Source organism: Lactuca saligna, chromosome 7 (assembly GCF_052625555.1).
Source record: "Lactuca saligna cultivar CGN05327 chromosome 7, ASM5262555v1, whole genome shotgun sequence".
NCBI classification, from domain to species: Eukaryota; Viridiplantae; Streptophyta; class Magnoliopsida; order Asterales; family Asteraceae; genus Lactuca; species Lactuca saligna.
Window position 1 is genome coordinate 127,214,941 of NC_136423.1, and position 27,095 is coordinate 127,242,035.

A 27,095-nucleotide genomic window follows, 5' to 3' on the forward strand; every position below is an offset into this window, starting at 1 on the left:
CACTCTTTTTACACAGAAATTCGATTTTGACACTGTGTTTTTTTTTGTATCAATTTTGACACTCTGTTATTAATTTTTTACTAAATGTAACCATATGACCTACTAAAGTCGGTTAACCGGTTACCTGCCCCTAATACGTCTTCGTGGCATCGTCCATGTCACCCCTTTTCCCCTAACTTAACATGTCATCCCCCTCATCCCCTCATTTATTATCCTACGCAAAAAAGGAGAAAAAAGTTTCTACCCTCATTAACTAGGGTTTCTACCGTCTGTAAGTTCGAAGAAAGGTGAAAGCTTACCATAAGGAACCCACGACGTAAGATAAGGAGAGCACAACCGTTCGATGAAATGGAAAAGGGACCATACTACGACTCTGATTTTGAAGAAAGTGAATTAGAGTCGGAATCGGAGAGTGAATCAGAAAGGGCATTTGTTGTCGATGCAGAATTGGGTGACTATGATGCAAATGAACACATCGCTTTTCCATAGTTCAAGGTACCTTTTGATGCCTTTCTTTATGATTTCTGCAATGTTCCTGTTTACAATAAGAGGTAAAATGTTGATGATGAAGTCATTAGAGAAGAAGGTCATTCTGATAATGAAATTGAAGATGACGAGGATAAGATTGATCAAAAACCAACCAAATATAGTGTTCATGACCCTTCTGTTCACTGGAATAAAATGAAACCACATTTTGGTGAAAAGTATGCTAATCAAACTGAGTTAAGGTTCTGCCTGACTAACTATGCAGTTCACAATGGTTATCCAATTAAGGTCACCAAATCTTCTAGTACAAGGCTTCAAGCAAAATGTGGTTTAGACAATAAAGGCAAGAGATGTACCTTCAAGCTGTGGGCATCCTGGATGAACAAAGAGAAATCATTTCAAATTAAAGGACTTAATAGTAAGCGTACTTGTGTTAGGGAGTACAACCATGCCACATTGGTTAATCCTGACTGGATAGCCAAATAGTTCTTGAAAAAATTGTGTGTTAGACCAAAAATGAAAGCCAGGGAGATGAAAGAAGAAATTAAGAAGAAATTTTTATGCATTGTGTCTAAGGGACAATGCTATAGGGCTAATAGGAAAGCACAAGAGATTTTAACTGGAAAGTTATCAGAGCATTATGCTCGTATATGGGAATATGGAGGAGAGATCATCAGATCAAACCCTAGTAGTACAACAAAGGTTGGATTTGATATCAAAGAAGATGGTAGCAGTGTTTTTAAAAGATTCTATGTATGTTTTAAGGCTATAAAGGATGGGTGGATTAGGGGTTGCAGGAGAGTCATTGGACTAGATGGTTGTTTTCTAAAAGGGCAATGCAAAGGGGAGTTACTCACTGCAATAGGTAGGGATGGGAACAACCAGGTATATCCAATAGCCTGGTTTGTGGTTGATGTTGAAAAAAAGGACAACTGGGAGTGGTTTATTAAGTTGCTTGTGAAAGACCTTGGCTTAGAGTTAGGTGAAGGGTTGACAATTATTTCTGATCAACATAAGGTATGCTTACTCATTTTTGTTTGTTTACTCTTTTATATATGGTTAGTCTTTTTTGTATCTTAATTGTTTTTTGTATGAATGTAGGGCTTAGTAGAGGCTGTAAAGGAGAATTTAGCATTAGTTGAGCATAGGCAGTGTGCCAGACATGTGTATGTCAACTTTAAAAAGGTGTACAATGGGATTGATTACAAGAGACATTTTTGGGCAGCTTCAATGTCAACCACAGAGTCATCTTTTCTTGAGACAATGGAGGAACTCAAAGATATGAATGGGGGTGCTTATGACAATCTCATGGAAAGGAACCCAAGGAGTTGGAGCAGAGCATTTTATAAGGAAGGTAGAGCATGTGAAGCAGTAGAAAATGGTATATCAGAGAGCTTCAATTCAGTAATTTTGGAGGCAAGGACTAAGCCACTACTTACTATATTGGAGGAGCTCATAATGTATGTTATGGAGAGGTTTTATAGGATGTCTACAATACACTTAACATGGATGGGAGATGTATGCCCTACAATATTGACAAAGCTGGATGATTGGTGTACAGATATGAGGTAACATTATTGACTAAAATTATTCAGTATTCATTAAGATTATTCACTAACATGTATTGCATGAATTACAGGTTGTGGAGTGTTGTAGCTAGTGACACAAATGTATTTGAAGTAAGACTAGGATTTGAGTCTTTTCAGGTGGACTTAGGAGAACAATTCTGCACTTGTAGATTATGGGAAATATCTGGGATTCCATGTATCCATGCATGTGCAGCTATGAACCACACACAACAACAACCTAAAACATTGATCAGCTCATGGTTTTCCAAAGAAAAGTTTGCAAAGACTTATAAAGGAAATATCAAGCCTCTAAATGGTAGTAGAATGTGAGCCAGGACACCATATGCCAAGCCACTGCCACCACCTGCAGGGAGGATGCCAGGAAGACCTAAAACCAGAAGAAGGAAACATGTCACAGAGAAGGATGGAGAGTACAGGAAGTTAAAGTCTGTTGGAGGTACAAAGATATGCCAGAACTATTGGGAGGAAGGGCATAACAAAAGAACCTGCAAGAATCCAACTAAGCCCCAACCTCAACAGGAAAAGAAAAGAAAGGGTAGGCCAGTGACTAGGGATGTGGCAATGAAAAAAACAATAGCATCCACAAGTCAAAAGATTCAACACACTCAGGAAATGGATGGGCAAATGGATGGACAGGCAAGGTGTAACAGTAAAAAAAAAAGGTAAGCTTTATGGTTTTCAAAGTCAAATCTTTAGTGTCTACTATTGTTAACACAATTACTGTTTTATTAATAGGGTAAAGCAAAGGCATCTCAATCTGTTAAAGGGATACATGAAGGTAGTAGCAAGTATTTTGAAGATGAAGGGCTGCAAGATGTTATGTTGGTATAGGATTTGAAGGTGGATGCACATGCTACAGAGTTTCTTGCATCAGGATACTCAAAGGATGAGGTGTATCATCTACTATATGAACAAGATTTAGATGTTGAAGTTTTGGCTGAAGTTCCACCTGTTCTTGAAACTATGCATGAAGAAGTTCCACATGTTGAAGTTTTGGCTGAAGTTGACATTGTACCAGAAACAGAGGATGAAGGCATTGTTGAGACACCACCATCCCAAAGGTTAATGAGAACAAGGAGGCCTTCAGAGAGAATTACTAAAATTCAGACTGGAATGAAGGTTGTTGGAAAGAAGGTTGTTGGACCAGGTCGAAGTAGGTTGGACCCTGTTTCTTTGGAGTAGATTAGGGTGCAGAAGGTTAGGGGTTGATGGGCTTGGTTTGTGTTATCCTTTTTTGTATTATGTAATGGACCCTTAAGTAATCCACTTGACTGTAATTATCTTTTGTATATGGTATACCCAAACATTACTACCCCTTTTGTAAATGGGATGGGTATATATTGCCAAAATGATCAATTATCTTTTGTAAATGTTATCCTTGTTATGGTGTTTTGTGTTACATAAGTAAAGGGTATTGTTGGTATAGTGTTTATGGTCAAGCATTATTATCTTTTATAATCCCAACTGTTACATAAGGTAAGGGTATTTAGGTCCTTTCTTTTTTGTTTACTGGTTTGTTCAATAAGTAAAGGGTAGTTTGGTCCACTTCGAACATATACGATCATACTTCCATAAGTAAAGGGTATTTAGGTCCTTTCTTTTTTGCTTACTATTTTGTTCAATAAGTAAAGGGTAGTTTGGTCCACTTCTAACATATACCATCATACTTCCATAAGTAAAGGGTATTTAGGTCCACTTCCAACATATACCATCCTTTCTTTTTTGCTTACTGGTTTGTTCGATAAGTAAAGGGTAGGTTGGTCCACTTCCAACATATACCATCCTTTCTTTTTTGCTTATTGGTTTATTCAATAAGTAAAGGGTAGTTTGGTCCACTTCCAACATATACCATCATAATTCCATAAGTAAAGGGTAGTTTGGTTCACTAGCATCAGACTTCCAATTCACAATTACAAACATATACACTTCACCATATATATCAATATTGGTCAACAATGGAACATACAAACTTAAAGGTAGTACATCAATACATCCAGACACAAAAATGGTCAATATTGGACCTTAATTGGCATTAATTCATACCGAAAGACCTACCACAACCTCTTCCTACTTAACCCTTGTACACCATCCACATTAAAATCCCTACCATGACCACCAAAATAACAAGCAAACCAATCACAACCCTAACAAGATCCGTCAAACTTATTTCATCATGATGAGGGTTCCCTTTTCCCTGTCCAGTGCTTTTTTTCTTCTTTTCCATAACTTCAAACAGAAGTTCCTTATACCATGGACTTACTTCATCGTCATACCATTCAAAGTAGCCACAGTCTTCAACTTCATCGGGCCAGTACCTGCACCCAAAGTATCTTCTTCCAGGATTCTTCTCACTCGTTGATATCTTCAAGGGGGAAATTACTCCACAGTAACACGTCCTAGAGGGACCATTGTTTGACTTGTTTACCCCACTTGTTGATCCAGCTGATCGAGACGAAGACACCATTGCACAATCCTCATGAATAACTGAGATGAAAAAGTGAAGATCGATCTAGGGTTCTAAAGGGTTGAAGCCGTTAGGGATCATTTATAAAGGCTCAACTGCCATGTAGGATCTTACGTGTATGCCACATAAGCAAATGGCCCACTCAGCAATATTCAATCCGGTTTACCTGAAGGCAACCAGTCATATGGTTACATTTAGTAAAAAATTAATAACAGAGTGTCAAAATTGACACAAAAAAAACACAGTGTCAAAATCGAATTTCGGTGTAAAAAGAGTGTCTTTTGTGATATTTACCCATAAATCTTTAATTAAAATTTCAAGTAGTTAAAAATATCAGTCTATAATCAGTTTTAATTCTGAAATATGTGACTTCTGTTTAATGTTTGGTATACATCATGTGTATTATTTTAATTATATTTGGAATGATGTGTATTTATTTTCTATTAGGATGTATCTTATACGCAAGTGACCTAAATTATTGATTTTCAAATTTATATATAACAAGCATTAATGGAAAATAATGACATGAACTAAGATATATAGCAGCTGGTAAAAGTCTATAATTTGTTTAGTGATTAATAATTAATCTTCACATGGGACAATTACAAAAGAATCACACAAGAGAAAACTCATCGTCAGCCAACTAATGAGAACTAATCACCCAAAATGAAACTATTCTTCAAATTTATGATATTGCTTTTGTTGGTTTTTCTTTAACCTAACCAATAAAATGGTAAGCATTGAAAAATTATCAAAGAATCACATAAGAGGAAACTAATCTTCGAACTAATCGCCGAAAATGAAACTATTCTAATAATTTATGATATTGGTTTTGTTGGTTTCTTTATTTTACCTGACCAACAAAATGGTATATGCTAAAAAAAATACAACACTAAATACCTATCAAAGATAGGTTTACATAACACAACTACATCTATATAACATAAAAACTTGATCTATATAACATAAAAAACTATAATATCGTAAATGTATATTCTGTATTTCTAATATGACGTGTCTCTTTGTAAGTAATTATTTTTTTTGTCAACAAAAGAAAAATATTTAATGTCTGCGATATTGTGTGGGTAGTAAAATCTTGTGCGAAGGAAACCACATTGTCATATCTATCTAAGATTATTTGAACTTTTTTATTTTTAACCAGAAATAACATACCGAAAGAAAACTAATCGCCACTCGAAACCAATTTCCGAAATAAATATTTATCGTCGTTGCATCACATGAGCATCTTACTCGCGTGCGCGTGTGTCTGTGTGTGTGTGTGTGTGTGTGTGTATATATATATATATATATATATATATATATATATATATATATATATATATATATATATATATATACATAGGTTTAATTATATGATTTGCACCATGGACCCTCACATCAAACCGTTTTGACCATAATGCATTTATACAACTCAATTGGCTATCTGTTACCTCGTTAAATAGTATTTAATATATTTGGAACATCAATTCCTACCGTTATTAAAATTGGATTGTCTGACTTGTCTAAGCAGTTACGTGTAGCCTACAACCATTCCCAAAATGCATACCGATGTAATCCCCATTATAAATACGTGTTATCTCCATCAAACTTAAAACACACCTCAAATTTATCAACAAGTCTATATAAAAACAACTAACCAAGATGAAAACATTGTTACTACGTATGTTCTCCGCAATCCCCATTTCAATATGCCAACCATCTCCAACTCAAGTTCGAGACCTTGATGGGAACTTGGTGCGTTCTGGTACAAAGTACTACATCTTGCCTGTGATCCGAGGAATGGGTGGCGGTGTTACACTTGCCTCCACGAGAAATGAGTCATGCCCACTTGACATTGTCCAAGCCAATCAAGAAGTAGATAATGGCATGCAACTGACATTTACACCGGTAAACCCTAAGAAAGGTGTCATCCGGGAATCAACTGATCTCAACATTATATTCTCGGGTGCATCTACCTGCCTTCAGTCGAAAGTTTGGATGCTCGAGGAGTACGATGGACAACTTATCACAACTGGTCATGGAGTAGCAGGAAACCCTAGTCAAGAAACCATCAATAACTGGTTTAAGATAGAAAAGTATGAGGATGGTTACAAGCTTGTGTTCTGCTCGAAAGTATGTGACCTTTGCAGGCCTATTTGTGGAAATATTGGTGTTGTGATTGCTAAAAATGGAAGTAGACGTCTGGCTGTTAATGAAGTGCCTTTTAAGATTATGTTTAAGAAGGCATAATTATTTTATATCTTTGTTTTCTTTATTTTTATTTTCACAAGAACCGCTTTTATTTTAATATACATGTATTTTGAATAGAAATAAATAACCATGGGCCATTATATCAAATAAAGATTTAATTGATATTTATTACAGTGAATTGAAAACATTGTCTAATTGGATCACAAAATGGTGCACTTTCTGTCCAATTTTTTTTTCGAAGCCCAATGTTTTCCAATATATATATATATATATATATATATGTGTGTGTGTGTGTGTGTGTGTGTGTGTGTAATTTAGGTTCCTGAAAAATTTAACAGACCCTAACACCTCATTTTCCCTTCTTACTTTATTTTCATTTTACTTAATATTTCAGCACCTAAAAGAAAATAGAAAAAGAAAATAACTTCCCACCCCCTTTCCTCCATGTATTTATCTCTCTAAACGCCACCACCTCCTCATCAATTTTTCATTTTCATCAAAATGTTTTAACATTTAAACAATGTTGGTATCATTTCTTATGGATCTTTAAAGGTCTCCTCAAATATTAATTTGAAAGGTTTAATGATTTAGGAGTATAACAAACTTTAGTGTATACCAATATTTATGTAATCATGTTAGGAAAAATTAATTTAAAACTATGATTTTTATATTACAAATTATGGTTTCTGTTAATATATCAAACTATGGTATTCTTATTTTTAAATAGTTTCCCTTAATATTTATTGTTATTTTAATAATGTTTATAACATATTTAACAAAACAAAAACTAGATTTAATTCAAACCTGAAGTGATTAAAACCCAAGTCAAGGTACACTTTAATAATTTAATAAGAAAACATGAAATATTGAAGAATGAACTTATAATATTAGATGTATTTTTCAACATAAAAAATGTTTTAAGTTGGTTTTGAGTAAAATTGTAAATGGATAACTTTGAAGTTAAATGATGTACAAAATATTTTATTAAAATCACAAGTAGCTGAAAATACTAGTCTGTAATGAATGTTAATTCTTAAATATGTGATTTCCATTTTATATTTGAATATACCATGTGTATTTATTTTATTTTATATTTTGTATAACATTTATTTATTTTATATTATGACGCCTCTTATACAAAAGTAACTTAAATTATTAATTTTCAATATATATATATATATATATATATATATATATATATATATATATATATATATATAACATTAATGGAAAATAATGATATTAACTAAGAAATATAGCAAATTCGTGAAAATCTATAATTTGTATAACGATTTAGTAATTAATAGAAATTAATAGTGATATGGGACAATTACAACATAATCCCACGAGAGGATTCTAATCGTCAGTCCCCTAACAAGTACTAATCACCAAAAATAAAAATATTCTTAAAATTTTTTATATCGGTTTTGTTGGTTTATTCTTTTACCTAACCAATAAAATGATATACGTTAAAAAAATATCATAGAATCACACGAGAGGAAACTACTCGTTGGCCGCCTAACGAGAACTAATCGCCAAAAATGAAACTATTCTAAAATTTTATGATATTAGTTTTGCTGGGTTTTTTTTTTATTTTACCTAATCAATGAAATGGTATACGTCAAAAAAATATAATACTAAATACCTATAAAAGATAGATTTGCCTGAAACAGTTAGATGTATGTAACATAAAAAAAGATAAGATTATAAATGTATATTCAATGTCTCTTTTTAAGTAAATTATTTGATGGTCAACAAAAGAAAAATATTCAACAAAAGAAATTTTTTCATTGTGTGTGACATTACATGGGCACTAATCGTGTGCGAAATAAACCTCATGGTTATATCTATTTAATATTAGTTGCAACTTTTTTATTTTTACCTAGAAATAACATACCAAAAGAATACTAATTGCCATTCGAAACTAATTTCCAAAAGAAATATTTGTCGTTGTTGGATTGCATGGGTATCTCACTGGTGTGTACGTGTGTGTGTGTGTGTGTGTATATATATATATATATATATAGAGAGAGAGAGAGAGAGTGTGTGTGTGTGTGTGAGGTTTTATTATATGATTTGCACCATGGACCCTCACATTAAAACGTTTTGACAATAGTGCATCTATACATCCCAATTGGCTTTCTGTTACCTTGTTAAATTGTATTTAATATATTTGGAACATTAACTCCTAGCTTAATGAGATTGGATTGTCTGACTTGTCTAAGCAGTTACGTGTAGCCTACAACCATTCCCAAATGTATACCGATTTGTTCCCCATTATAAATACGTGTTATATCCATCAAACTTAAACCACACCTCAAATTTAGCAATAAGTGTATATAAAAAAAACTTAAAACCAAGATGAAAACATTGTTACTACTTATGTTCTCCGCAATCCCCATTTCAATATGCCAACCATCTCCAACTCAAGTTCGAGACCTTGATGGGAACTTGGTGCGTTCTGGTACAAAGTACTACATCTTGCCTGTGATCCGAGGAATGGGTGGCGGTGTTACACTTGCCTCCACGAGAAATGAGTCATGCCCACTTGACATTGTCCAAGCCAATCAAGAAGTAGATAATGGCATGCCACTGACATTTACACCGGTAAACCCTAAGAAAGGTTTCATCTGGGAATCAACAGATCTCAACATTATATTCTCGAGTGCATCTACCTGCCTTCAGTCGAATGTTTGGATGCTCGAGGAGTACGATGGACAACTTATCACAACTGGTCATGGAGTAGCAGGAAACCCTAGTCAGGAAACCATCAATAACTAGTTTAATATAGAAAAGTATGAGGATGGTTAGAAGCTTGTGTTCTGCCCGAAAGTATGTGACCTTTGCAGGCCTATTTGTGGAAATATTGGTGTTGTGATTGCTAAAAATGGAAGTAGACGTCTGGCTGTTAATGAAGTGCCTTTTAAGATTATGTTTAAGAAGGCATAATTATTTTATATCTTTGTTTTCTTTATTTTTATTTTCACAAGAACCGCTTTTATTTTAATATACATGTATTTTAAATAGAAATAAATAACCATGGGCCATTATATCAAATAAAGATTTAATTGACATTTATTATAGTGAATTGAAAACATTGTCTAATTGGATCACAAAATGGTGCACTTTCTGTCCAATTTTTTTTCGAAGCCCAACGTTTTCCAATATATATATATATATATATATATATATATATATATATATATATATATATATATATATATATATATATATTGTCAAATTTAGATTCCTAAAATTTAACAAAAATTTAACAGACCCTAACACCTGATTTTCCCTTCTTATTTTATTTTCATTTTACTTAATATTTCAGCAGCTAAAAGAAAATAGAAAAACAAAATAATATCCCATCCCCTTTCCTCCATCTCTTTATCTATCTAAACGTCACCACCTCCTCATCAATTTTTGATTTTCATCAATATGTTTTAATATTCAAACAATGCTGGTATCGTTTCTTATTGATCTTTAAAGGTCGCCTCTAATATTAATTTGAAAAGTTTAATGATTTAAGAGTGTAACAGACTTTGGTATATGCCAATATTTATGTACTCACGTTACGAAATATTAATTTAAAACTATGATTTTTATATTGCAAATTACGGTTTTTTTAATACATCAACTATGATATTCTGATTTTTTAACAGTTTCTCCTAATATTTATTGTTATTTTAATAATGTTTATAACATATTTAACTAAAGAAAAAATAGAGATAATTCAAACCTGAAGTGGTTAAAACGAAAGTCAAGGTGCACTTGAATAATTTAATAAGAAAACATGAAATTTTTGAAGAATGAACTTATTATGTTAGATGTATTTTTCAACTTAAAAAATGTTTTAAGTTGGTTTAGAGTAAAATTATAAATAGATAACTTTGAAGTTAAATGATGTACAAAATATTCTATTAAAATCTCAAGTAGTTGAAAATATTAATCTGTAATTAATGTTAATTCTTAGGGGATGTTTAGTTTAGCTTTTTACAGCCCAAAAATCCTTTTTTGGAAAAGTCATAAAAAGTCAGGTTTTCCCGACTTTTCTAAAAAGTTCATTTTCTTTGTATCAAAACTCAAAAAATAGCTTTTAAAACTAGTTTTGCCAAACATTTTTCGTTTTTTTTCTTTTCCAAAAAGGACTTTCGGCTGTGAAAAACTAAGCCAAACACCCCCTTAAATTGTGATTTCCATTTTATATTTGGCATATACCATGTTTATTTATTTTATTTTATATTTGGTATAACATATATTTGTTTTATATTATGATGTGTCTTATACATAAGTGACTTAAATTATTAATTTTCAATATATATAGCGATTTGTTTTATTCTGATTATTAATTTCCATCCATCGATTTCTTTCGCTGAATAAAAGTATTTTTTTATTTGGGTTAAAAATAAAAGTATTTTGTTATTTTGTTTTAAATGTACATGGTTTTTAGTTAAAAGGAAAATATATTAATTATTTGGTTTAAAAATAAATGTATATTAGTTATGATTAAAAAAAATACTAACTATTGAACAAAAAATAAGGTATCGGGTCATTTTTGTTTCACCATGCAACATAAACTAATAATGTTATATACATATACGCACGAGATACAATTTTTCACAAAATCTAAAAACCTTCTTAATTGCATCATCATGAGTTGTCTTGTGACTTTGACTCATCAACTGAATCATGTTTAGCAGCAAAATATAACTAGATCATTAACCCAAATCTAGAAGAGAAAAAAAATCATTGCTTTAGAACTTCAATATTAAAAGATTACAAAAACACATCAAAGCCAAATTCACTTTAGGTTTCTCCACTCCCGTATCATCATTATCAGATACATCAAATTCAATCCCCTATCACCAAGATCAACAAACATTTTTACATTTTTTTCATTCGGACCTTTGAAACGTTTCAAATACCATGATTTGAATTAAAATAAATAGTGGAAACCCTAATTATTTCCCTAAAAAAAGTTTATAGGTTTGATTTGTTAAATGAAGATATAACCAACACAAAATGAAAACAAAATTAGAAATATGGGAATCAAATCCGATACCAAAATAGCACATATATGACCTTCAACCCAAAATGTTTAAATGTAAGAGATTTGTACCTTGCCCAAATTTTACAAATCATAACCAACACAATGTTGAAAATTCTCAAATTTTATTCGGCGAACCTGCACCCGTCATCTGATCGGGTTCTGAATTTTTTGGGTGCTAGAAGGATGCTACTTCTTTCGATCAAAATGTATGCACCAAAATTAACATTCAAACACTATAAAAATTGAAACCACATGGAAAATAATAACAACATACTTTCATTAATTTGTAAAGCATGTTTCTATTTCTTGGATTTAATCCAAAAAAATCCCAAATTAGAACATCTACACAGTTACAACCACGTTTGTAATTTTCATTGCTATATTCAAGTAGACATTTCCAAAGTACGATGGCTTAATAAAAAAACAAAACTAGACTATTAGTGTTCATAAATTATCAAAATTTTATTTTAGATCCATAAGTCGGTTGTTATTTCATATTAAATGCCTTAATAAAAATGATTTGAATGCTTTAATATAAATAAGTGAAACATGGAACAAAAAATTCAGAGCTTTTAACCATGCTACATTCAACTTCTACGAACAAAATCCAACATATCATTATTAAAGAAACATCAAACTGGTTCAAAATCATTATATTGTGAGAAATAAAAAGGTATACCTTTCTATTTAACTGGCCACCACCAAACCTGTTGTAATTAAATCTGGTGTAAGATCTAAAAAAAAAGCAATGTTGTGAGTTAATCTTAGATAACAAAAAGACCAAATCTGTTTTGAGAATATATGAAATAACAAAGAACCCAACTTCGATATCTCAAAATAAGTAAAGATATTTCCCATGCATCAACCATGTTCAGCTCACTAAAGTGTGTATGTGTGAATCTGTATGTGTGTGGTAATGTATGTATTTGTGTAAAGAAAATAAGGGGATGGTAAGCCATGTAAAAAGTGGAAGTTACAAGTTTTTCATTTGACCTTTATTTTCTTCTTCTTCATCCAATAAATGTTGATCGTTTTAATAAACATTTAAAAAAATGGAAACTCAAGTTTTTCATTTGAGCGATATAGATAGTGGTGCACACACATATACATATAAAGATAAACACAAATATTTTCCAGCACCCTAAAAATAGAATTCAAAGTAGTTGACATTGGTTGCCAAGATTACATAGCAGCATTTTGTGTCTCGGTTGCCTCTAACTATGACCATAGATATATTTGTCGGCGCCTTGGCCAACAGATCCTATACACATACACAAAAATTAAATAAAAAATAAGGGTTTAAATTCATATATTTTAATTGATTATGTGTAATTTAATATATGCCATGGTTGTAAATTTTACCCAAAAGAACACCAGTTCCTCTCATAGTTTTTTCGCTACTTGCAAATCACAAAACAAACAACAAAAATTCCATGGACTTTGATTTGAAACCCATATAGATGAAAAGATTGAAAATAAAATAACCTTTCAACTCATTTCACAGACCCGTCTCCTCCAGATATATCTTCACCCATCTTTGACCGCAAAAACATAAAAAGAAATCAAAATCAAACCTCTGATGGTTAGGCTTCAGGGTCGCCAAGTTTCTTTTCCGTCCTCTGTCTACGATTCTACACAAATGAAAAAGAAGCTATATATATATATATATATATATATATATATATATATATATATATATATATATATATATTAAAGAAATGAATCTTAGGAATAGTAAACTTACCATTTTTTTTGGTAGAATTGGTCCATGTACTATTGTTAGGCTTCAAAGATAGGAATAGTAAATTTAGATGTTTTTTAGCAATTTTGTTCCTCATTCTTTGGCCATTTTGACACTTTTGGTCATTACAATCAATATTTTTATACTTTTTAGGACCTTTTAATATTTAAAGTTTGATCACAAAACCTTAATGGTTTGATAACTTTGATCCCTTTTCGACAAAATTGCTAATTCCTACCCTTATAATTCTTTAGCCATTTTGACACTTTTTACATTTTTTCATAAAAACATGAAAAAAAACGCTCTAGGGCAAAGCCCGGGCTTTTCATCCTTGCACTTTCTACGTCTATCATATTTATCGATTCGGAAACAACATTGAAAGCTTCTGGCCCCCACGTAGCGGGGGTAACCTTTCTAGTTATTATTATTATTATTATTATTATTATTATTATTATTATTATTTTATCTTTTTTCTTGTTCAGAGTTGTGGATTAAGGAAGCTTAAAATGCGAACCTATTTGATTTGAATGTTAGAGACGCCAATCCCCTGTTCGATTTCAATTTTAGAAACATCAAAATACCCTGGAGAAACACAAAATACATTCAATTGACATGAACCAAATAAGAAAAACGTAAAAACCCTAAACTGGCTTTGTCTTCATTGAGGAAGAAAAACAAAAAAAAAATAGATATATAACTTACACGTGTAGATCGACTGGGGAAGATATTTAATCGTGAGATGATGTATTCTAAGCAATGGCAATGAAATTTTTGTCTTTCCCATGTATCTTTCCCGTTTCTATAGTAGAGAAAGAAATCGTCAAATAAATGGTGTGTGGTTGATAAGTTACCTATATGTAGAAGAAGAAATAGGGGGAGACGTAATGGAAGCGAAAACAGCGACATCGATGGATGGTGGTGGCTGTTGAAGGTGGTGGTCATGTGGAAGCGGAGAAGACGGTAGTGGTGGAGCATGTGGTAAGTGACGAAGTGGTTGTATGTGGTGGAGAAGGCGGCGGTACATGGTGGGGGAGAGGAACTATATGATTGATGGTTGTTTCTGAGAGAGACAGAGAGAGGGCGAGATTTTGAAAAAGTTAAGATCAGGAATCAAGATTTAAAATTTGAATCCACTCATTGAGAGTTTTGGGGAGTGTATATTTTCACTGAAGACTATGTGAGCTTTGGGCACATGGATTGCCAACATGGACATCATCTATACCATTCCATGTCATGTCTAAATATTATTAAAAGAGAATCACTAATTCATCAATAAAGCAATCAGGACCCTTGATTGCATTTGAATCCGATGTTTTCCACCATTAGATTAGATTGCCTACATCATCTTCTTCAAATAAAAATCAAACACAATTACATTTAATTATAGAATTCTTAATAATTATAGAATCTTTAAATTCAATAATTATATTATCAATTACAACATATCATTCTATTTATATACGAGAAATTAGTTTCTCTAATTAATATTATTCCTAATTTAACTCCCTTATTTATATCTTATGGTTTCAAAATTCAAACCCGTTTAGTTTTTATTTATTTTAAAAAAAAAAACTCATTAAATAAGCATATCAATAATTTGGTCATTAACCTTTAAAATCTAATTTAATCCTATTAAATTCGCAAAATATTTAAGAGTAAAAAATAAAGTCAATATTATTTATAATTTATCTCCTGGTATATCCCACGTAAAATAAATCAATTTGAGATAACGGTTTTGAATTTAAAACTCATTAATTAAGCAAGTCAATTAATTTGAAATTTTGATTCAATATAAATGATATCATTTTTTTCAGGTGAATAACTGAAAATCTCCAAGATAATATTTTAGGATCCAATTTTTTTTTTGTAAGATAATGATTTTCTTATTGAAAAAAAATATATATATACGATTCCATTGAAGTTTTTTTTTTTTTTTTTTTTTTTTTTTTTTTTTTTTTAACGATTTTGGATTGAATCGTATGATTTAAAGTGTTATTCTTCAATGATCTTATTCTATAATTCTTTTTTTCTAGGTTCTTTCTTTACCATGTTCTCATTCTTCTTCTACAATTTCTTGTATTTACTTTGTTCTTATTACTTGTTATTACTGTATTCCTGTTGAGAAGTCATGAAAAAATTAATCAATCTACTTTAAGTATATTAGTTTCATTCATTTAGTTATAGAAACAAAATTATATCCTTTATATTAATTTTTTTAATATGTTGACCTATGTTTGTCAAGAGAAATCCATAAGAGCTGTTTTAATGTATGACAAAACTCGTGGAACGGACCAAAAGCAAGATAAAGAAGTTTTTTATTGTTACACTTCACCTTGCATGAACAAATACATATATCTTGTTATAAGTTTTTCAATAGTTCTTTTATACATATTATTATACTCTTTAGTTAAAATTTCTAATTTTATATTACTGTATTTGTTTATATCAATAACTTTAGTTTCGAAATCGACATTCAAGTACAAGACTTTACCGGTTTGGTATCACTTACGTTATTTGATCGTGACACAAAGAAACTTCTGGAAAAAAAATTGCACAAGAGTTGCTTCAAAAGTTTAATGAGGTTATCGATATTAACTTCATTTATATAAAACTAATTTTTTACCGTTTGTCTATCTATTTTATAACCATTTTTTTTTTAATTTTTAGGGGGGTAATATAGAGATTTATCCATTTGCTTTGAATGTACCTTTTCATAAAAAGTTGGTGTTCAAATTCAAATTTCACATTATAATTTAAAGAACAAAGTTGATGGTTATACAATCTCAAATTTCACTGTTAATAATACAATCGTTGTTGAATTGGAAAAAATTTAGCATCAAACAGGAAACATTCTTTTACGAAAACGAATAATACTACAAACATTACACTTAGTAAATTCATTTTTTATATTTTAGTTGACCAACTAACATATTTCTATGTACTGCAAATGTAGGTGCCAGAATCTGATTCGTTTAATGTTTTATTGGCAGAAATCGTCTCTCAAGACACATTAAATTAGAAGGTTTTAAATATAATATAACTAAATCTAATATTTTAAAAACTTTAAAATATTATTAACTTTTAGATTGACATATGAATTTATTTTTTACATTTAGGATGTTGTTTTGTTTACTGATGATAACGCCACACCCGCTTCGAATCTTGGTAAAAACATTGCAACAAGCCCACTAACTAAGTGGACATTGTTTAAAAAAAATGTATGGACATGAATAATTAAAATGCAACCTGTAAGATGTTTATGATGTTGATAATCTGACAACCATGTCCTCAAACAAACGACCATTAACATCAATGACAAATCATACTTCTAGAGAAGGTAAACCAAAACTGTTAATCTAAAGCAAGATAAATAATATATGATTTTCATGATTTTGTTTGAGTAGTTGAGTGATTTAAATATTATGCATTTCATATTTTGTGTACATACTATTTGGTTTTGGGGTTTGATTTTTGATGACTTTATTTCATACTATTCGTTTTTGGGTTAAAATTTTGATCAGTTGAATACATTTTGGGTTTTATGAAATATTGAATTATTCATCTGTTTTCCTTTTAGGTTTAAACTCAGATAAATTTAGAAATTTAATCATATTTTACTCGATTATTCTATTTGAATGTGAATATTTCAACAATATTGTTACAATGTTATTCATTACAACCTTAATATAAATATTAGAAAACTACCAATTTTTAGGAAATTAAAACTTTTATAAATCTTTTAACCGTTAAAAACAATTATTTATATTTCTTGTGAAATTATTTATAAATTTATTAGTAATATTTACCATTGAAATATTATTATTCTTAGATATTAATGATATCATATAATTTTATAGATTTAAATAATAAAACTCATTACAATGATGCTAGAGAGAGATGAAGACTAAAACATTTACATTTACTAAATAGAAGATTGATATCTATGTCTAAAAAAGAAACTTTATTCCATCATCTAAAGCAATAAAGACTTTTGATTATGTTTCACTTATACATTTTCCACCCTTAGATCAAGTTGCTTATATCATATTGACCAATGTTTGGTCAAACACGTTGTTTATTAATGCTTCCGCTCAAACCTTCACCAACTGCCTCTATCCCTAAAATAAAATTCAAAATTCAAAATTCAAATCCTCTCCAATTTTAAAGTCGTAATTTATGTACTGAGCATCCTATATGTTTGCAAATCAACATGATATATCTTCATAATTATTCTATTTCTTTCGCAATGTAGATAGATGGTACCAAAATTCATCAAGGAAAAAACAGTCATCTTGAATTTAAATGTTATTAATATAGTAAATACCTGAAAGTAATAATCGGTTTGATACATGTTAAATTACAATTGCTCGATTTCCAACTATCTAACTCAATAATTGTATGTATTTATTCTTAAACTTACCCTTTTTTATAATGTTATTGATTATATTTACTATATTTAAGTCTAAATTGCAGAGAATTTTACTTGAAAGTGATAAGCATTAGTTGATGTTTGTATTGAAGCTTGAGGATGATGCAAAAATCTAAATACCTTAGTGGTAATATCCTACATACTTAATAATTGAGTATTCCGAAAAAAATATTTTCCATTAACTTTGATAACAAATTTGTTTAATTAAACATATTTTTATGCTTATAAATTTATTTTCTCTACTCACTTGTACTTATCATCTTGAAGATGAGAAAACATTAACCATGACTATATTGAAAAGTGCTAAAAAAATCATATTGGTCATACCTTTCTGAGATGATCTTCAAATGTTCTTTGCTCAATTCTTTGTTTTTTATTTATATCGTTTTTGTGTATTTGATTTGTTTCTTTAAGAAACTCGGTTTTCTACTAATTTTGATAAAAAATTGTTGAATTAAGCATACTTTTATGACTATAAATTTGTCAATTTTCTATTAATAAATCAAGTGTAAATGAATTTGAACAATTGTTAAATTTCATATTCTATAATGTAATTAATTCACTAGTTAATCAAATAATAATACATGTCCAAGTGGTTGGGTACCTCCAACACAATAAGCAAACATGCAAATTATAAGCAATTTCACAATATTGCATTTTTTTACTATCTTTAAATTAACAATTACTTCTTTCACTTGCTTAAGATTATTGATTACTCATATAGGTTTGTAATAAAATAAAATTGAAAAAATTGAAAGAATTGTTCAACAAAACCTAATTGGTTATATATCAATTTAGCCTTCTTTTTGTGTTGTCATGTTTGTTAATTTGGTTATGTAGGATTCATTTGAAGTTCTATTTCTCTACAACAATGTTAATGTTCACATTCAAGTAGAAACAGTCACAATTGGTAAGTATTCCAAATGATTTTTCACTTACATTAATCAAAACTGTTAGTTTAAATGGTGCGTTCTCATAGAAGTCATATTGGTTGTCACTATACAGATCTTCTAGCGGTCTATAGAAGAATCCTAGCGGCTCTATGAATAATTTTGTTGTGTTTTCAATGAATGATCACTCTATCAACATTCGTTCTCCAAAGTTCTTTCTCTTATTTTTGATATACATGCGTGTCACAACAATAAGGCAGAAAGATGTGTTAGTAACTATTAAAGATGAAAAGGTAAGATATAATTTAAGAAAATTATATAAAGTATAAATTGTGGATTTATGATATTTATTTCTATGAAAAATATGTTGTTTGATTGCTAGGTTATATATCTGTTTTTTTTTTTTTTTTTTTTTTTTAATAATTTGATTTTGACAAGTTTGATCTAAATTTAACAATTGAAGCATGTAGGAAAGATATGTACTAACGATTTTGAATTTGTATTGCCCTCCAAAAACCAATTGTAGCCTTATAGACTGTTCCTTCATATATTGGTAGGTCTTAGCATTTCCTCAAATTTGGCTACAAGAAGTCATAGATGCACTTATTGAATCAATCCTCTAAACTGAATTTCATTTGTTAGTTGGATACATTGACCAAAATGCAAGATTTGTGAAAATTCAATATAATTTATTAGTGTTAACCTTTGGCAAATTATGAAACTAATATTATATTTTTGTTCATAACATGTTTTTTTTCTTATAATAATTTCTTTGATCAGAAGATATGTATATGTGATTGGGTGTAGCTTGAAAAATCATATTTTAATTCTTATAAGGAAAAATACTTTATAAATATACCAAATTAAAATATCTGAATTTGATGTTTACGGTTATGACAATGCACTTAAACTGTAATGTTTATCGAATTTCTTTGCAGAATTTAATATTGCTGGTACATATAACAACTTATTGCTGCTTTTGGTTTTACAGGGCCAATATGAAAAGAGTCATGTGATCCTCCAAGGAGGTTGGTACACGGGACAAAGTCAATTCATAAAGCTACTACACAACATGTTTTAATCAAAAAGTCGCATGATGTTGTGATAAAACACAGATCACGTGAATCATTTATGTTAAAATTTATTGTATTAAAAAACCAAATTGCTCTAATATAAATATTAAATATTTTTATTTAATAAGTTTTATTCAAAAAGTCTAAAAATGAATCTAACTAACATTTTTATTAAAATTTCACATAAGACAATATCACCTATTAATATAATATGTTCCCCGCGTTTAACGCGAATCATAATCTAGTTTTAATATGAACACAATTTACTTTGTTTCTATTAGTTAAAGCATTTCATCAGGATTAGGATTAGAAGAATCATCACCATCCATTTGGGATCCAATGGTCTACAATTGCTCTCCTTGTATTTTAAGAAAAATGTTTTAAAATTGGAGGCACCCACATTTATAAACTCTTTCTAAGATGGTATATATATATATATATATATATATATATATATATATACACACACACACACATTAATGGAAAATAATGATATTAACTAAGAAATATAGCAAATTTGTGAAAATCTATAATTTCTACAATGTGTTAGTAATTAATAGAAATTAATAGTCATATGGGACAATTACAATAGAATCCCACGAGAGGATTCTAATCGCCACTCCCCTAACGAGAACTAATCGCCAAAAATAAAAATATTCTTAAAATTTTTTGTATAGGTTTTTTTGGTTTATTTTTTTACATAACCAATAAAATGATATAAGTTAAAAAAATACTATAAAATCACACGAGAGGAAACTAATCGTTGGCCGCCTAATGAGAACTAATCGCCAAAAATGAAACTATTCTAAAATTTTATGATATTGGTTTTGATGGTTTTTTATTTTATCTAATCAATGAAATGGTATACATCAAAAAAAATATAATACTAAATACGTGTAAACGATAGAGTTGCCTCACACAACTAGATCTATGCAACATAAAGAGATAAGATTATAAATGTATATTCAGTATTTTTATTATGATATGTCTCTTTTTAAGTAAATTATTTGATGGTCAACAAAATAAAAATATTCACCGATATGATATGTCTCTTTTTAAGTAAATTATTTGATGGTCAACAAAAGAAAAATATTCATCGAAAAGAAAATTTTCACCGTCAGTGACACTACCTGCATACTAATCGTGTGCGAAATAAACCTCATGGATATATCTATTTAAGATTAGTTGCAACTTTTTTATTTCTACCTAGAAATAATATACCAAAAGAAAACTAATGTCCATTCGAAACTAATTTTCGAAAGAAATAATTGTCGCTGTTGTATCGCATGGGTATCTCACTCGTGTGTATGTGTTTATATATATATATATATATATATATATATATATATATATATATATATATATGTATATATATATATATATGTGTGTGTATATATATATATATATATATATATATATATATATATATATAGAGAGAGAGAGAGAGAGAGAGTTATTATTAATAATTAATTTTTAAAATTTATTTGCTTAATGTTTTAATTTCTATCATTATAATTTGTTAAAATATCAAACATTGTTTTTTTTATAAAGATAACAATATAATTATTTATATAGATTTATTTTTAACTATTTTTATTGTAAATTATTTTAAGCTACTTATTTGAAATTTTTTCACGATTATAAAAATATCTTTAGGAAATATTTTAGTTAAACTGACAGTGTAATGTTATATTTAAATAAACAATTTAAGTATTTTGTCCAAACTGTTCAAAAATTGTAGCTTTAAACTGATAATGGTTTACATATAACAACATTTTAAATCTATTAAATTAAGTATAATATGTTAAAACTTAAAGACATATGTTTATAAGTATAACTAAAGATATTATTTTAAAATTGAAATTTAGTTTATTTATGATTACACTTTAGGGTTGATATTTATTTAACTTTAATAACCAACTTATAATCATTATTAGAAAGACACTACAATTTATCACTTTTAACTATTTACAAAATATTTTTTTAGGTTGTTTAAGTTAACCTAAATTTTATATTTAAGTTGATCATGTAATTTTATATTTAAATTAATAATGTAAGTATATTATACAAATTGTTCCAAAATTGTATCTTTAAAATGATAATGGTTTAAAACTAATAATTTAAATATAATATGTTAAAACTAATAATTTAAATATAATATGTTAAAAGTTAAAAAATATAACTCTATAAATAGAAGTAAATATATTATTTTAATATTGAAATTTAATTTATATATGATTAGACTTTAGGTTTGATATTATTTAACCTTATTAACCAACTTATATTTATTATTAGAAAAAATTGAAAAGTCAAGGGAGATTCAAATGAATGTGGTGAAAGGAAAAATGCATCCTTCATAAGTAGAAGTAAATATAGTATTTTAATAAAAAACATAATTTTATAAGTAGAAATAAAGATATTATTTTAATATTGACATTTAGTTTATATATGATTACACTTTAGATTTGATTTTTATTTAATCTAATTACCAAATATTGTTATTATTATTATTATTGTTATTATTATTATTATTATTATTATTATTATTATTATTATTATTATTATAATAATTATTATTATTATTATAATTATTATTATTAGTATTATTATTATTATTATTATTATTATTATTATTATAAAGAAATTGAAAACTCATAGGAGTTTCAAATGAATGTGGTGAAAGGAAAAAAGAATGGGGGTTTCAAATGCATGAGATTCAAGCAAAAATGCTAGCTTTTTATAAGTATGTATGATTTGCACCATGGACCCTCACATTAAAACATTTTGATCATAGTGCATTTATACAACCCAATTGGCTTTTGTTACCTTATTAAATTGTATTTAATACATTTGGAACATTAATGCGTAACTTTAATGAGATTGGATTGTCTGACTTGTTTAAGCACTTACGTGTAGCCCACAATCATTTCCAAATGTATACCAATTTGTTCCCCATTATAAATACGTGTTATCTCCATCAAACTTAAACCACACCTCAAATTTATCAATAAATCTATATAAAACAACTAACCAAGATGAAAGCATTGTTACTACTTATGCTATCCACAATCTCCCTTTCAATGGGCCAACCATCTCCAACTCAAGTTCGAGACCTTGATGGGAACTTGGTGTGTTATGGTACAAAGTATTAGATCTTGCCTATGATCCGTGGAATGGGTGGCGGTGTTACACTTGCTTCCACGAGAAATGAGTCATGCCCACTTGATGTTGTCCAAGCCAATCAAGAAGTAGATAATGACATGCCACTGACATTTACACCGGTAAACCTTAAGAAAGGTGTCATTCGGGAATCAACAGATCTCAACAATATATTCTCGGGTGCATCTACCTGCATTCAGTCGAATGTTTGGATGCTCGAGGAGTACAATGGACAACTTATCACAACTGGTTATGGAGTAGCAGGAAACCCTAGTCAGGAAACCATCAATAATTAGTTTAAGATATAGAAGTATGACGATGGTTACAAGCTTGTGTTCTACCCGGAAGTATGTGCCCTTTACAGGCCTATTTGTGGAAATATTGGTGTTGTGATTGCTAAAAATGGAAGTAGACGTCTGGCTGTTAATGAAGTGCCTTTTAAGATTATGTTTAAGAAGGCATAATTATTTTATATATTTGATTTATTTATTTTAAATTTCAGAAGAAACGGTTTTATTTTAATATACATGTATTATATTTATAAATAAATGACCATGGTCCATTATATCAAATAAAGATTTAATTGGCATTTATTTACAGTGAACTGAAAACAGGGTCTAATTTGATCACAAAATGATGCACTTTCGGTCCAATTTTTTTCGACGCACAACCGTTTCCTATATATATATATATATATATATATATATATATATATATATATATATATATATATATATATATATTGTAATTTAGGTTCCTAAAAAATTTAACAGACCTTAACAACTGAATTTCCCTTCTTATTTTATTTTAATTTTACTTAAGATTTCAGCACCAAAAAGAAAATAGAAAAAGAAAATAACATCCCATCTCCTTTCCTCCGTCACTTTATCTCTCTAAACGCCACCATCTACTCATCAAATTTTCATTTTCATCAATATATTTTAACATTCAAACAATGTTGGTATCGTTTCTTATTGATCTTTAAAGGTCTCCTTTAATATTAATTTGAAAAATGTAATGATTTAGGAGTGTAACAAACTTTGGTGTATGCCAAGATTTATGTAATCACGTTAGGAAGTATTAATTTAAAACTATGATTTTTATATTGCAAATTATGGTTTTGGTTAATATATCAACTATGATATTCTAATTTTTAAATAGTTTCTCCTAGGGATGACCAAAACCGAATCGAAAACCGAAAAACCGAAAAAAACCGACATAATCGAAACCAAAAAACCGAAACCAAAGCAATAACCGATGGTTTAGGTTTGAATTTTACAAAAACTGAAAAATAACGGTTTTGTTCGGTTTTGACGTATAAAACCGCCCATAAAAACCGAACTGACCAACATATATATTATTTATATTAAGATTTAAATTTTTAGTTTTAGACTTTAGACTTTATCTCTTTAATACTTTATATTTATTTTCAACAAACTCTTAATGGTGTTAAACTTTGATCCTTTGAACACTTTTATGTTTTTATAATACTAGAATTTGTACTCTTTATTTTAGTATATTTAAAGTAGATACAATATTATTTATCGCAACGTATTTTCACTAGGTTTGAACGCAAAAACTTGAAAAAAAGAGGAGCTCATAAACCCACGGTTTAAAACCGAAAACCCATAAACCCAACCCGGAAAACCGGAAAACCGACCCATGCAAAAACCAAACCTATATGGTTTTAAAAACCGAAAAACCGACTTTCTACAGTTTGGTTTGGTTTTAGCCAAAAACCGACCCAAACCGACCCATGCTCATCCCTAATTTCTCTTTCTCCTACTATTTATTGTTAATTTAATAATGTTTATAACATATTTAACTAAAGAAAAAATAGATTTAATTCAAACGTGAAGTGGTTAAAACCAAGGCTTTAAATAACGGAAGGCGTGACTTGGTGGCAATGTCAAGCCTCAAGCTTTTCCGAGCCGTGGCGAGTCACGACGTTTGTAAGGCGTGACTTAAGGCGACAATTTTCTATATAATTAATATTTTTATATGTATTTTCAACTATTATTCATTTTTATACACATATATAAGTTAAAGCGACGTTTTGGCAAAGATTGACGGCAGGTGCAAGCCTTGGAGCTGTGGTGCGCCATGGCAGAGTCATGACGAACTTTTTAGAACCTTGGTTAAAACCCAAGTCAAGGTACACTTGAATAATTTAATAAGAAAACATGAAGTTTTGAAGAATAAACTTATAATGTTAGATGTATTTTTCAGCTTAAAAAATGTTTTTAGTTGGTTTCGAGTAAAATAATAAATAGTTAACTTTGAAGTTAAATGATGTACAAAATATTTTATTTAAATCTCAAGTAATTAAAAATATTAGTCTCTAATGAATGTTAATTCTTAAATTTGTGATTTCCATTTTATATTTGGCATATATCATTTGTATTTATTTTATTTTATATTAGGTATAACATGTATTTATTTTGTATTATGATGCGTCTTATACATTATGAGCTGAGAGTTGTTGTAAGGGCCTATGTAAAACAACTCTTCATTGCTCTAAAACACCTTAGAAACTGTGGTGTCCTTCATACCGACATCAAGCCTGATAACATGCTGATCAGTTCCATTATCAAGTTACAACAATGGTCCCTGCGCTTTCTGAGTTTACCCTATTTAGTCCAAAGTTGAAACTTTTTTCAGTTTAGGTCATCTTTTTGAGGTTTCATATTGATTTTGGTCCGTGGGACCTTGAAATAAGGACCAAAACTGAAAAAAGTTCATTTTTTTCTGAGTAAATTATAATCTAGTTCAAAATTGAATCGTTTTACGGTTTTCATACTTATTGCAAGGTTTTATATTGATTTTGGTCCCTGGAACTTTGACATAAGGACCAAAGTTGATATGTAACCTTATATTTAGGACCAAAATCAAAACAAAACTTTGAAATAAGTACCAAAGTTGTAGTTTTTTTGAGCAAGTTACAAACTTGGTCTCTGGATTTCTGAATCTTAACAGTATATTGTCCAGAATTTAATACTTTTACAGTTTTCATCCTTATTTCAAGGTTTCATACTGATTTTGGTCCCTAGAACCCTTAAATAAGGACCAAAGTCAACATGAAACCTTAAAACAAGCACCAAAATCGATTTGAAACATTAAATTAAGGACCTAAATCAATATGGAATGTTGAGATAAGTACTAAAACCTAAATTTAATTCTTTTTCTCAGTAAGTTACAAAAATGGTCTATGTGTTTTCTGACTCTTACTGTATATATTCCAAAGTTGAATCTTTTACATTTTTATCCTTATTTTAATGTTTTTATATTGATTTTGGTCCCTAGAACCTTGAATTAAGGACCAAAATCGAAATGATACCTCAAATTAAGAACCAGAATCCAAATGAAACTTTGAAATAAAAGTTATCCAAATCATTATAAAATCTTATATTAGGGATCAAAACCAAAACTAAACTTTGAAATAATTACCAAAATCGAAACAAGTCAACCTTTTTTGAGTAAATTATGTATATAGTCCAAAAATGATTTTTTTTTTTTACAGTTTTCATCCTTATTTCAACGTTTCATATTGATTTTGGTCCCTATAACCTTGAAACGAGGACCGGAATCAATATGAAACTCTAACTTAAAAACAGAGTCCCACAACCACAGATAAAAAAAAACAATTTTGGACTAAACAAGTTAAGTTTTAAAAAGTCCAGGGACCAGTTCTGTAATTTATACTTTTCAAGGCACTAACTTGAAACATTTTGTTTAGGTAAATGATACGAAGAATGTTCTGAAGCCTTGTGACTTTGGGAACGCCATGTTTGGGAAGAACGAGATCACACCATACCTCGTGAGCTGCTTTTATCGTGCCCCTGAAATAAGTAAGCATTGACTTTTTTGTATATAATATAATTATTACTTGTGGAACAAGTCATTGACCAGTCAAACATCTTGTATCAATCTTCATCAATGAAAAAAAATGAAGGAAAATATATCGTGTAAGGAATTGACTGACAGTGAAGATATGAAGAAGATG

At 29.4% G+C, this 27,095-nt stretch overlaps 3 pseudogenes; all 3 read left to right on the forward strand.

Annotated features, from left to right (window-relative positions):
• Positions 1 to 6,201: 6,201 nt before the first annotated feature.
• Positions 6,202 to 6,789, forward strand: LOC145005277 (miraculin pseudogene; annotated as a pseudogene).
• Positions 6,790 to 9,111: 2,322 nt separating this feature from the next.
• LOC145006266 (miraculin pseudogene) lies at positions 9,112 to 9,699 on the forward strand (annotated as a pseudogene).
• A 13,269-nt stretch (positions 9,700 to 22,968) lies between these two features.
• Positions 22,969 to 23,556, forward strand: LOC145006215 (miraculin pseudogene; annotated as a pseudogene).
• Positions 23,557 to 27,095: the final 3,539 nt, after the last annotated feature.